Genomic DNA, 12,351 nt, shown 5'->3' on the forward strand with positions numbered 1-12,351 from the left:
AAAAACATGAAGAATCTGAAAACGTGTGAAAAATATGAAGAGCTTCAAACGGTGTGAAAAATATCAGGAGCATGAAACGGTCTGAAAAAGATGAGGAGCATGAAGTGTTCATCAAAAACATGTACAGCCTGAAAAGGTGTGAAAAATATGAAGAGCTTCCAAAGGTGTGAAAAACAGGAGGAACATGAAGCGGTGTTCAAAAATATGAAGAGCCTGAAAAGGTGTGAAAAATATGAAGTGCTTGAAAAGGTGTCAACAATATGAGGAGCATGAAACGGTCTGAAATATAGGAGGATCATGAAGCGGTGTTGAAAAACATGAAGAGCCTGAAAACGTGTGAAAAATCTGAAGAGCTTCAAAAGGTATGAAAATATGAAGAGCTTCAAAAGTTGTCAAAAAAGAGATGAGCATGAAACGGTCTGAAAAATAGGAGCAGCATGAAGCGGTGTTGAAAAACATGAAGAGTCTGAAAAGGTGTGAAAAATATGAAGAGCTTCAAAAGGTGTCAAAAATATGAGGAGCATGAAACGGTCTGAAAAATAGGAGGAGCATGAAGCGGTGTTGAAAAACATGAAGAGCCTGAAAACGTGTGAAAAATATGAAGAGCTTCAAAAGGTATGAAAATATGAAGAGCTTCAAAAGTTGTCAAAAAAGAGATGAGCATGAAACGGTCTGAAAAACAGGAGCAGCATGAAGCGGTGTTGAAAAACATGAAGAGTCTGAAAAGGTGTGAAAAATATGAAGAGCTTCAAAAGGTGTCAAAAATATGGGGAGCATGAATCGGTCTGAAAAATACGAGCAGCCTGAAACCGTCTGAAAAATGGGAGGAGCATGAAGCGGTGTTCAAAAACATGAAGGGCCTGAAAACGTGTGAAAAATATGAAGAGCTTCAAAAGGAGTCAAAAATATGCGGAGCCTGAAACGATCTGAAAAATAGGAGGAGCATGAAGCGGTGTTGAAAAACATGAAGAGCCAGAAAAGGTGTGAAAAATGTGAAGAGCTTCAAAAGGTGTCAAAAATGAGATGAGCATGAAATGGTCTGAAAGATAGGAGGAGCATGAAGCGGTGTTGAAAAACATGAAGAGCCTGAAAAGGTGTGAAAAATATGAAGAGCATCAAAAGATGTGAAAAATATGAGGAGCATGAACTGGTCTGAAAAATAGGAGGAGCATGAAACGGTGTTTGAAAACATGAAGAGCATGAAAATTTGTGAAAAATATGAAGACCTTCAAAACGTGTCAAAAATGAGATGAGCATGAAACTGTCTGAAAAAAAGGAGGTGCATGAAGCGGTGTTGAAAAACATGAAGAGCCTGAAAACGTGTGAAAAATATGAAGAGCTTCTAAAGGTGTGAAAAATATGAAGAGCTTCAAAAGGTGTCAAAAATGAGATGAGCATGAAACGGCCTGAAAAATAGGAGGAGCATGAAGTGGTGTTGAAAAACATGATGAGCCTGAAAAAGTGTGAAATATATGAAGAGCTTCAAAAGGTGTCAAAAATATGAGGAGCATGAAACGGTCTGAAAAATAGGAGGAGCATGAACCGGTGTTGAAAAACATGAAGAGCCTGAAAAGGTGTGAAAAATATGAAGAGCTGCAAAAGGTGTCAAAAATATGAGGAGCATGAACGGTCTGGAAAATAGGAGGAGCATGAAGCGGTCTTGAAAACCATGAAGAGCCTGAAAAGGTGTGAAAAATAAGAAGAGCTTCAAAATGTTTCAAAATTATGAGGAGAATGAACGGTCTGAAAAATAGAAGGTGCGTGAAGCGCTGTTGAAAAACATGAAGAGCCTGAAAAGGTGGGCAAAATATGAAGAGCTTCAAAAGGTGTGAAAAATATGAGGAGCATGAGACGGTCTGAAAAATAGGAGGAGAATGAAGCGGTGTTGAAAAACAAGAAGAGTCTGAAAAGGTGTGAAAAATATGAAGAGCTTCAAAAGGTGTGAAAAATATGAAGAGCTTCAAAAGTTTGAAAAATATGAAGACCCTGAAAAGGTGTCAAAATGAGATGAGCATGAAACAGTCTGAAAAGTAGGAGGAGCATGAAGTGTTGTTCAAAAACGTGAAGAGCCTGAAAAGGTGTGAAAAATATGAAGAGCTTGAAAAGGTGTGAAATACCTGAGGAGCATGAAACGGTCTGAAAAATAGGAGGAGCATGAAGCGGTGTTCAAAACATGAAGTGTCTGAAAAAGTGTGAAAAATATGAAGAGCTTATAAAATTGTCAAAAATATGAGGAGCATGAAACGGTCTGAAAAATACGAGCAGCCTGAAACCGTCTGAAAAATAGGAGGAGCATGAAGCGGTGTTCAAAAACATGAAGGGCCTGAAAAGGTGTGAAAAATATGAAGAGCTTCAAAAGGTGTGAAAAACAGGAGGAACATGAAACGGTGTTCAAAAATATGAAGAGCCTGAAAAGGTGTGAAAAATATGAAGTGCTTCAAAAGGTGTGAAATATAGGAGGAGCAGGAAGTTGTATTCAGAAACATGGAGAGCCTGAAAAGGTGAGAAAAATATGAAGAGCTTCAAAAGGTGTGAAATACATGAGGAGCATGAAACGGTATGAAAAATAGGAGGAGCATGAAGAGGTGTTCAAAAACCTGAAGAGCCTGAAAAGGTGTGAAAAATATGAAGAGCTTCAAAAGGTGTGAAAAACAGGAGGAACATGAAACGGTGTTCAAAAATATGAAGAGCCTGAAAAGGTGTGAAAAATATGAAGTGCTTCAAAAGGTGTCAACAATATGAGGAGCATGAAACGGTCTGAAAAATAGGAGGAGCAAGAAGCGGTGTTGAAAAACAAGAAGAGACGGAAAAGGTGTGAAAAATATGAAGAGCTTCAAAACGTGTCAAAAATATGAGGAGCACGAAACGGTCTGAAAAATAGGAGGAGCATGAAGAGGTGTTGAAAAACATGAAGAGCCTGAAAACGTGTGAAAAATATGAAGAGCTTCAAAAGGTATGAAAATATGATGAGCTTCAAAAGTTGTCAAAAAAGAGATGAGCATGAAACGGTCTGAAAAATAGGAGCAGCATGAAGCGGTGTTGAAAAACATGAAGAGTCTGAAAAGGTGTGAAAAATATGAAGAGCTTCAAAAGGTGTGAAAAATATGTGGAGCATGAAACGGTCTGAAATATAGGAGGATCATCAAGCGGTGTTGAAAAGCATGAAGAGCCTGAAAATGTGTGAAAAAAGTGAAGAGCTTCAAAAGATGTCAAAAATATGAGGAGCTGGAAACGGTCTGAAAAATAGGAGGAGCATGAAGCAGTGTTCAAAAACATGAAGAGTCTGAAAAGGTGTGAAAAATATGAAGAGCTTCAAAACGTGTGAAATACAGGAGGAGCATGAAAAGGTCTGAAAAATAGGAGTAGCATGAAGAGGTGTTCAAAAACATGAAGAGGCTGATAAGGTGTGAAAAACATGAAGAGCTTCAAAAAGTTTGAAAAATAGGAGGAGCATGAAGCGGTGTTCAAAAACATGAGGAGCCTGAAAAGGTGAGAAAAATATGAAGAGCTTCAAAAGGTGTGAGAAATGTGAGGAGCATGAAGCGGTGTTCAAATACATGAAGAGCCTGAAAAAGTGTGAAAAATATGAAGAGCTTCAAAAGGTTTGAAAAATAGGAGGAGCATGAAGCGGTGTTGAAAAACATGAAGAGCCTGAAAAAGTGTGAAAAATATGAAGAGCTTATAAAATTGTCAAAAATATGAGGAGCATGAAGAGATGTTCAAAAACATGAAGAGGCTGATAAGGTGTGAAAAACATGAAGAGCTTCAAAAGGTTTGAAAAATAGGAGGAGCATGAAGCGGTGCTCAAAAACATGAAGGGCATGAAAACGTGTGAAAAATATGAAGAGCTTCAAAAGGAGTCAAAAATATGCGGAGCCTGAAACGATCTGAAAAATAGGGGGAGCATGAAGCGGTGTTGAAAAACATGAAGAGCCAGAAAAGGTGTGAAAAATGTGAAGAGCTTCAAAAGGTGTCAAAAATATGAGGAGCATGAAACGCTCTGAAATATAGGTGGATCATGAAGCGGTGTTGAAAAACATGAAGAGCCTGAAAAGGTGTGATAAATGTGAAGAGCTTCAAAAGGTGTCAAAAATATGAGGAGCATGAAACGGTCTGAAAAATAGGAGGAGCATGAAACGGTGATCAAAAACACGAAGAATCTGAAAACGTGTGAAAAATATGAAGAGCTTCAAACGGTGTGAAAAATATGAGGTGCATGAAACGGTCTGAAATGGATGAGGAGCATGAAGTGGTCTTCAAAAATATGTACAGCCTGAAAAGGTGTGAAAAATATGGAGAGCTTCAAAAGGTGTGAAAAACAGGAGGAACATGAAGCGGTGTTCAAAAATATGAAGAGCCTGAAAAGGTGTGAAAACTATGAAGTGCTTCAAAAGGTGTCAACAATATGAGGAGCATGAAACGGTCTGAAAAATAGGAGGAGCAAGAAGCGGTGTTGAAAAACAAGAAGAGACGGAAAAGGTGTGAAAATATGAAGAGCTTCAAAACGTGTCAAAAATATGAGGAGCGTGGAACGGTCTGAAAAATAGGAGGAGCATGAAGCGGTGTTGAAAAACATGAAGAGCCTGAAAACGTGTGAAAAATATGAAGAGCTTCAAAAGTTGTCAAAAATATGAGGAGCATGAAACGGTCTGAAAAATAGGAGCAGCATGAAGCGGTGTTGAAAAACATGAAGAGTCTGAAAAGGTGTGAAAAATATGAAGAGCTTCAAAAGGTGTCAAAAATATGAGGAGCATGAAACGGTCTGAAATATAGGAAGATCATCAAGCGGTGTTGAAAAACAAGAAGAGCCTGAAAATTTGTGAAAAACGTGAAGAGCTTCAAAAGATTTCAAAAATATGAGGAGCATGAAACGGTCTGAAAAATATGAGGAGCATGAAGCAGTGTTAAAAAACATGAAGAGCCTGAAAAGAAGTGCAAAATATGAAGAGCTTCAAAAGGTGTGAAAAATATGAAGACCTTCAAAAGGTGTCAAAAAAGAGATGAGCATGAAACGGTCGGAAAAATAGGAGGAGCATGAAGCGGTGTTGTAAAACATGAAGAGCCTGAAAACCTGTGAAAAATAGGAAGAGCTTCAAAACGTGTGAAAAATATGAAGAGCTTCAAAAAATGTCAAAAATATGAGGAGCATGAAATGGTCTCAAATATAGGAGAATCATGCAGCGGTGTTGAAAACTATAAACAGCCTGAAAATGTGTGAAAAACATGAAGAGCTTCAAAAGGTTTGAAAAATAGGAGGAGCATGAAGCGGAGCTCAAAAACATGAAGAGCCTGAAAAAGTGTGAAAAATATGAAGAGCTTATAAAATTGTCAAAAATATGAGGAGCATGAAACGGTCTGAAAAATACGAGCAGCCTGAAACCGTCTGAGAAATAGGAGGAGCATGAAGCGGTGTTCAAAAACATGAAGGGCCTGAAAATGTGTGAAAAATATGAAGAGCTTATAAAATTGTCAAAAATATGAGGAGCATGAAACGGTCTGAAAAATACGAGCAGTCTGAAACCGTCTGAAAAATAGGAGGAGCATGAAGCGGTGTTCAAAAACATGAAGGGCCTGAAAATGTGTGAAAAATATGAAGAGCTTCAAAAGGAGTCAAAAATATGCGGAGCCTGAAACGATCTGAGAAATAGGAGGAGCATGAACCGGAGTTGAAAAACATGAAGAGCCGGAAAAGGTGTGAAAAATGTGAAGAGCTTCAAAAGGTGTCAAAAATATGAGGAGCATGAAACGCTCTGAAACATAGAAGGATCATGAAGCGGTGTTGAAAAACATGAAGAGCCTGAAAAGGTGTGAAAAATATGAAGAGCTTCAAACGGTGTGAAAAATATCAGGAGCGTGAAAAGGTCTGAAAAAGATGAGGAGCATGAAGTGGTCTTCAAAAAATGTACAGCCTGAAAAGCTGTGAAAAATATGAAGAGCTTCAAAAGGTGTGAAAAACAGGAGGAACATGAAGCGGCGTTCAAAAATATGAAGAGCCTGAAAAAGTGTGAAAAATATGAAGAGCTTATAAAATTGTCAAAAATATGAGGAGCATGAAACGGTCTGAAAAATACGAGCAGCCTGAAACCGTCTGAGAAATAGGAGGAGCATGAAGCGGTGTTCAAAAACATGAAGGGCCTGAAAATGTGTGAAAAATATGAAGAGCTTATAAAATTGTCAAAAATATGAGGAGCATGAAACGGTCTGAAAAATACGAGCAGCCTGAAACCGTCTGAAAAATAGGAGGAGCATGAAGCGGTGTTCAAAAACATGAAGGGCCTGAAAATGTGTGAAAAATATGAAGAGCTTCAAAAGGAGTCAAAAATATGCGGAGCCTGAAACGATCTGAGAAATAGGAGGAGCATGAACCGGAGTTGAAAAACATGAAGAGCCGGAAAAGGTGTGAAAAATGTGAAGAGCTTCAAAAGGTGTCAAAAATATGAGGAGCATGAAACGCTCTGAAACATAGAAGGATCATGAAGCGGTGTTGAAAAACATGAAGAGCCTGAAAAGGTGTGATAAATGTGAAGAGCTTCAAAAGGTGTCAAAAATATGAGGAGCATGAAACGGTCTGAAAAATAGGAGGAGCATGAAACGGTGATCAAAAACATGAAGAATCTGAAAACGTATGAAAAATATGAAGAGCTTCAAACGGTGTGAAAAATATCAGGAGCGTGAAAAGGTCTGAAAAAGATGAGGAGCATGAAGTGGTCTTCAAAAAATGTACAGCCTGAAAAGCTGTGAAAAATATGAAGAGCTTCAAAAGGTGTGAAAAACAGGAGGAACATGAAGCGGCGTTCAAAAATATGAAGAGCCTGAAAAGGTGTGAAAAATATGAAGTGCTTCAAAAGGTGTCAACAATATGAGGAGCCTGAAACGGTCTGAAAAATAGGAGGAGCATGAAGCGATGTTGAAAAACTTGAAGAGCCTGAAAACGTGTAAAATATGAAGAGCTTCAAAAGGTGTGAAAAATATGAAGAGCTTCAAAAGGTGTCAAAAATGAGATGAGCATGAAACGGTCTGAAAAAAAGGAGGAGCATGAAGCGGTGTTGAAAAACATGAAGAGCCTGAAAAGGTGTGAATAATATGAAGAGGTTCAAAAGGTGTCAAAAATATGAGGAGCATGAAACGGTCTGAAAAATAGGAGGAGCATGAAACGGTCTGAAAAATAGGAGGAGCATGAAGCGGTGTTCAAAAACATGAAGAGCCTGAAAAGGTGTGAATAATATGAAGAGGTTCAAAAGGTGTCAAAAATATGAGGAGCATGAAACGGTCTGAAAAATAGGAGGAGCATGAAACGGTCTGAAAAATAGGAGGAGCATGAAGCGGTGTTCAAAAACATGAAGAGCCTGAAAAGGTGTGAAATATATGAAGAGCCTCAAAGGTGTCAAAAATATGAGGAGCAAGAAACGGTCTGAAAAATAGGAGGAGCTTAAGCGGGTTGAAAAAAATGAAGAGCCTGAAAAGATGTGAAAAATATGAAGAGCTTCAAAAGGTGTCAAATATATGAGGAGCATGAAACGGTCTGAAAAATTGGAGAAGCATGAAGTGGTGTTCAAAAAAATGAAGAGCCTGAAAAGGTGCGAAAAATATGAAGAGCTTCAAAAGGTGTCAAAAATATGAGGACCATGAAACGGTCTGAAAAATATGAGGAGCAAGAAACTGTTTTCAAAAACATGAAGAGCCTCAAAAGGTGTGAAAAGTATGAAGAGCTTCAAACTGTGTCAAAAATATGATGAGCATGAAACGATCTGATAAATAGGAGGAGCATGAAGTGGTGTTGAAAAACATGAAGAGGCTGAAAAAGGTGTGAAACATATGAGGAGCATGAAACGTTCTGAAAAATAGGAGGCGCATGAGACGGTGTTGAAATACATGAAAAGCCTGAAAAGGTGTGAAAAATATGAAGAGCTTCAAAGGATGTCAAAAATATGAGGAGCATGAAAATGTCTGAAAAATAGGAAGAGAATGAAGCGTTGTAGAAAAACATGAAAAGCCTGAAATGGTGTGAAAAATATAAAGAGCTTCAAAAGGTGTGAACAAGATGAGGAGCATGAAACGGTCTGAAACAAAGGAGGAGAATGAAGTGGTGTTGAAAAACATGAAAAGCCTGAAAAGGTGTGAAAAATATGAAGAACTTCAAAAGGTGTCAAAAATATGAGGAGCATTAAACGGTCTGAAAAATAGGAGGAGCATGAAGTGGTGTTGAGAAACATGAAGAGCCTGAAAAAGTTGTGAAACATATGAGGAGAATGAAACGGTCTGAAAAATAGGAGGAGCATGAACTGGTGTAGAAAAAGATGAAGACCCTGAAAAAATGTGAAAAATATGAAGAGCTTCAAAAGGTGTCAAAAATATGAGGAGCTTGAAACGGTCTGAAATATAGGAGGAGCGTGAAAAGGTGTTAAAACATGAAGAGCTTAAAAAGGTGTAAAACATATTAGGAGCATGAAAAGGTCTGAAAAATAGTAGGAGCATGAAGCGGTGTTGAAAAACATGAAAAGCCTGAAAAGGTGTGAAAAATATGAAGAGCTTCAAAAGGTGACAAAAATATGAGGAGCATGAAAAGCTCTTAAAAATAGGAGGAGCATGAAGTGGTGTAGAAACACATGAAGAGCCTGAAAAGGTGTGAAATCTATGGAGAGCTTCAAAAGGTGTCAAAAATATGAGGAGCATGAAACGGTCTCAAATAAAGGAGGAGCATGAAGTTGTGTTGAAAAATATGAAGAGCCTGGAAAGCTGTGAAAAATATGAAGAGCTTCAAAAGGTGTCAAAAATATGAGGAGCATGAAACGATCTGAAAAATAGGAGGAGCATGAAGTGGCTTTGAAATACATGAAGAGCCTGAAAATGGTGTGAAACATATGAGGAGCCTGAAACGGTCTGAAAGAGAGGAGGAGCATGAAACGGTGTTGAAAAACATGAGGAGCATGGAAAGATGTGAAAAATATGAAGAGCTTCAAAAGGTGTCAAAAATATGAGGAGCATGAAACAGTCTGAAAAATAGGAGGAACATGAATCGGTGTTGAAAATCATGAAGAGCCTGAAAAAGTGTGAAGAATAAGAAGAGCTTCAAAAGGTGTCAAAAATATGAGGAGCATGAAACGATCTGAAAATTAGGAGGAGCATGAAACCGTGTTGAAAAATATGAAGACCATGAAAGGGTGTGAAAAACATGAAGAGCTTCAAAAGGTGTCAAAAATATGAGGAGCATGAAACGGTCTGAAAAATAGGAGGAAAATGAAACGGTTTGACAAATAGGAGGAGCATGAAACGGTGTTGAAAAACATGAAGAACCTGAAAGGTGTCGAAAATATGAAGAGCTTCAAAATGTGTCAAAAATATGAGGAGCATGAAACGGTTTGAAAAATAGGAGGAGCATGAAACGGTGTTGAAAAACATGAAGAACCTGAAAGGTGTCGAAAATATGAAGAGCTTCAAAATGTGTCAAAAATATGAGGAGCATGAAACGATCTGAATAATTGGAGGAGCATGAAAGCGTGTTGAAAAACATGAAGAGCACGGAAAGGTGTGAAAAATATGAAGAGCTTCAAAAGGTGTCAAAAATATGAGGACCATGAAACGGTTTGAAAAATAGGAGGAGCATGAATTTGTGTTGGAAAACATGAAGAGCCTGAAATGGTGTGAAATATATGAAGAGCTTCAAAAGGTGTAAAAAATATGAGGAGTTTGAAACGGTCTGAAAAATAAAAGGATCTGGTTTCCTCAGTGTGTATGCCCAGAAGTGGAATTGCTGGGTCATATGGCAGTTCTATTTCCAGTTTTTTAAGAAATCTCTACACCGTTTTCCATATCGGCTGTACTAGTGTGCATTCCCACCAACAGTATAAGAGGGTTCCCTTTTCTCCACTCCCTCTCCAGCATTTATTGCTTGTAGACTTTTGGATAGCAGCCATCCTGACTGGCATGTAATGGTACCTCATTGTGGTTTTGATTTGCATTTCTCTAATAATGAGTGATGTTGAGCATCTTTTCATGTGTTTGTTATCCATCTGTATGTCTTCTTTGGAGAAATGTCTGTTTAGTTCTTTGGCTCATTTTTTATTGGGTCATTTATTTTTCTGGAATTGAGCTGCAGGATTTCCTTGTGTATTTTTGAGATTAATCCTTTGTCTGTTTCTTCATTTGCTATTATTTTCTCCCAATCTGAGGGCTGTCTTTTCACCTTACTTATAGTTTCCTTTGTAGTGCAAAAGCTTTTAAGTTTCATTAGGTCCCATTTGTTTAGTTTTGCTTTTATTTCCAATATTCTGGGAGGTGGGTCATAGAGGATCTTGCTTTGATTTATGTCGGAGAGTGTTTTGCCTATCTTCTCCTCTAGGAGTTTTATAGTTTCTGGTCTTACATTTAGATCTTTAATCCATTTTGAGTTTATTTTTGTGTATGGTATTAGAAAGTGTTCTATTTTCATTCTTTTACAAGTGGTTGACCAGTTTTCCCAGCACCACTTGTTAAAGAGGTTGTCTTTTTTCCATTGTATATCCTTGCCTCCTTTGTCAAAGATAAGGTGTCCATAGGTTCGTCTGAAAGAGACACGTGCACCCCAATGTTCATCGCAGCACTGTTTATAATAGCCAGGACATGGAAGCAACCTAGATGCCCGTCAGCAGATGAATAGATAAGAAAGCTGTGGTACATATACACCATGGAATATTACTCAGCCATTAAAAAGAATTCATTTGAATCAGTCCTAATGAGATGGATGAAGCCGGAGCCCATTATACAGAGTGAAGTAAGCCAGAAAGATAAAGAACATTACAGCATACTGACACATGTATATGGAATTTAGAAAGGTGACAACGATAACCCTATATGCAGAACAGAAAAAGAGACACAGAAATACAGAACAGACTTTTAAACTTTGTGGGAGAATGTGAGGGTGGGATATTTCAAAAGAACAGCATGTATGCTATCTATGGTGAAACAGATCACCAGCCCAGGTAGGATGCACGAGACAAGTGCTCCGGCTTGGTGCACTGGGAAGACCCAGAGGAATCGGGTGGAGAGGGAGGTGGGAGGGGGAATCGGGACTGGGAATACATGTAAATTCATGGCTGATTCATATCAATGTATGACAAAACCGACTGGGAAAAAAAATGAAAATAATAAAAAAAAATAAAAAAATAACAATGAAAAAAAATAAGAGGAGCATGAAACGGTGTTCAAAAACATGAAGAGCCTGAAAAGGTGTGGAAATTATGAAGAGCTCAAAAGGTGTCAAACATATGAGGAGCATAAAACTGTTTGAAAAAAAGGAGGAGCATGAAATGGTGTTGAAAAACATGAAGAGCCTAAAAAGGTGTGAAAAATATGAAGAGCTTCAAAAGGTTTCAAAAATATGAGAGGCATGAACGGTCTGAAATGTAGGGGGAGCATGAAGCGGTGTAGAAAAACATGAAGAGCCTGAAAAGGTGTGGAAATTATGAAGAGCTTCAAAAGGTGTCAAATATATGAGGAGCATAAAACGGTCTGAAAAAAAGGAGGAGCATGAAATGGTGTTGAAAAACATGAAGAGCCTGAAAAGGTGTGATAAATATGAAGCGTTTCAAAACGTGTCAAAATGATGAGGAGCATGAAACGGTCTGAAAAATAGGAGGAGCATGAAGCGGTGTTTAAAAATATGAAGAGCCTGAAAAGGTGTGAAAAATCTGAAGATCTTCAAAAGGTGTCAAATATATGAGGAGCATGAAACGGTCTGAAAATTAGGAGGAGCATGAAGTGGTGTTGAAAAACATGAAGAGCCAGAAAAGGTGTGAAATATATGAAGAGCCTCAAAGGTGTCAAAAATATGAGGAGCAAGAAACGCTCTGAAAAATAGGAGGAGCTTAAGCGGGTTGAAAAATATGAAGACCCTGAAAAGATGTGAAAAATATGAAGAGCTTCAAAAGGTGTCATATATATGAGGAGCATGAAACGGTCTGAAAAATTGGAGAAGCATGAAGTGGTGTTGAAAAATATGAAGAGCCTGAAAAGGTGCGAAAAATATGAAGAGCTTCAAATGGTGTCAAAAATATAAGGAGCATTAAACGGTCTGAAATATAGGAGGAGAATGAAAAGGTGTTAAAAAACATGAAGAGCTTCAAAAGGTGTGAAACATATGAGGAGCATGAAACGGTCTGAAAAAATAGGAGGATAATGAAACGGTGTTCAAAAACATGAAGAGCCTTGAAAGGTGTGAAAAATATGAAGAGCTTCAAAAAGTGTCAAAAATATGAGGAGCATGAAACGGTCTGAAAAATAGGAGGAGCATGAAGTGGTGTTGAGAAACATGAAGAGCCTGAAAAAGTTGTGAAACATATGAGGAGAATGAAACGGTCTGAAAAATAGGAGGAG

The sequence above is a fragment of the Dama dama genome, chromosome 3 (genome assembly GCF_033118175.1).
Source record: "Dama dama isolate Ldn47 chromosome 3, ASM3311817v1, whole genome shotgun sequence".
Classification (NCBI taxonomy): Eukaryota; Metazoa; Chordata; class Mammalia; order Artiodactyla; family Cervidae; genus Dama; species Dama dama.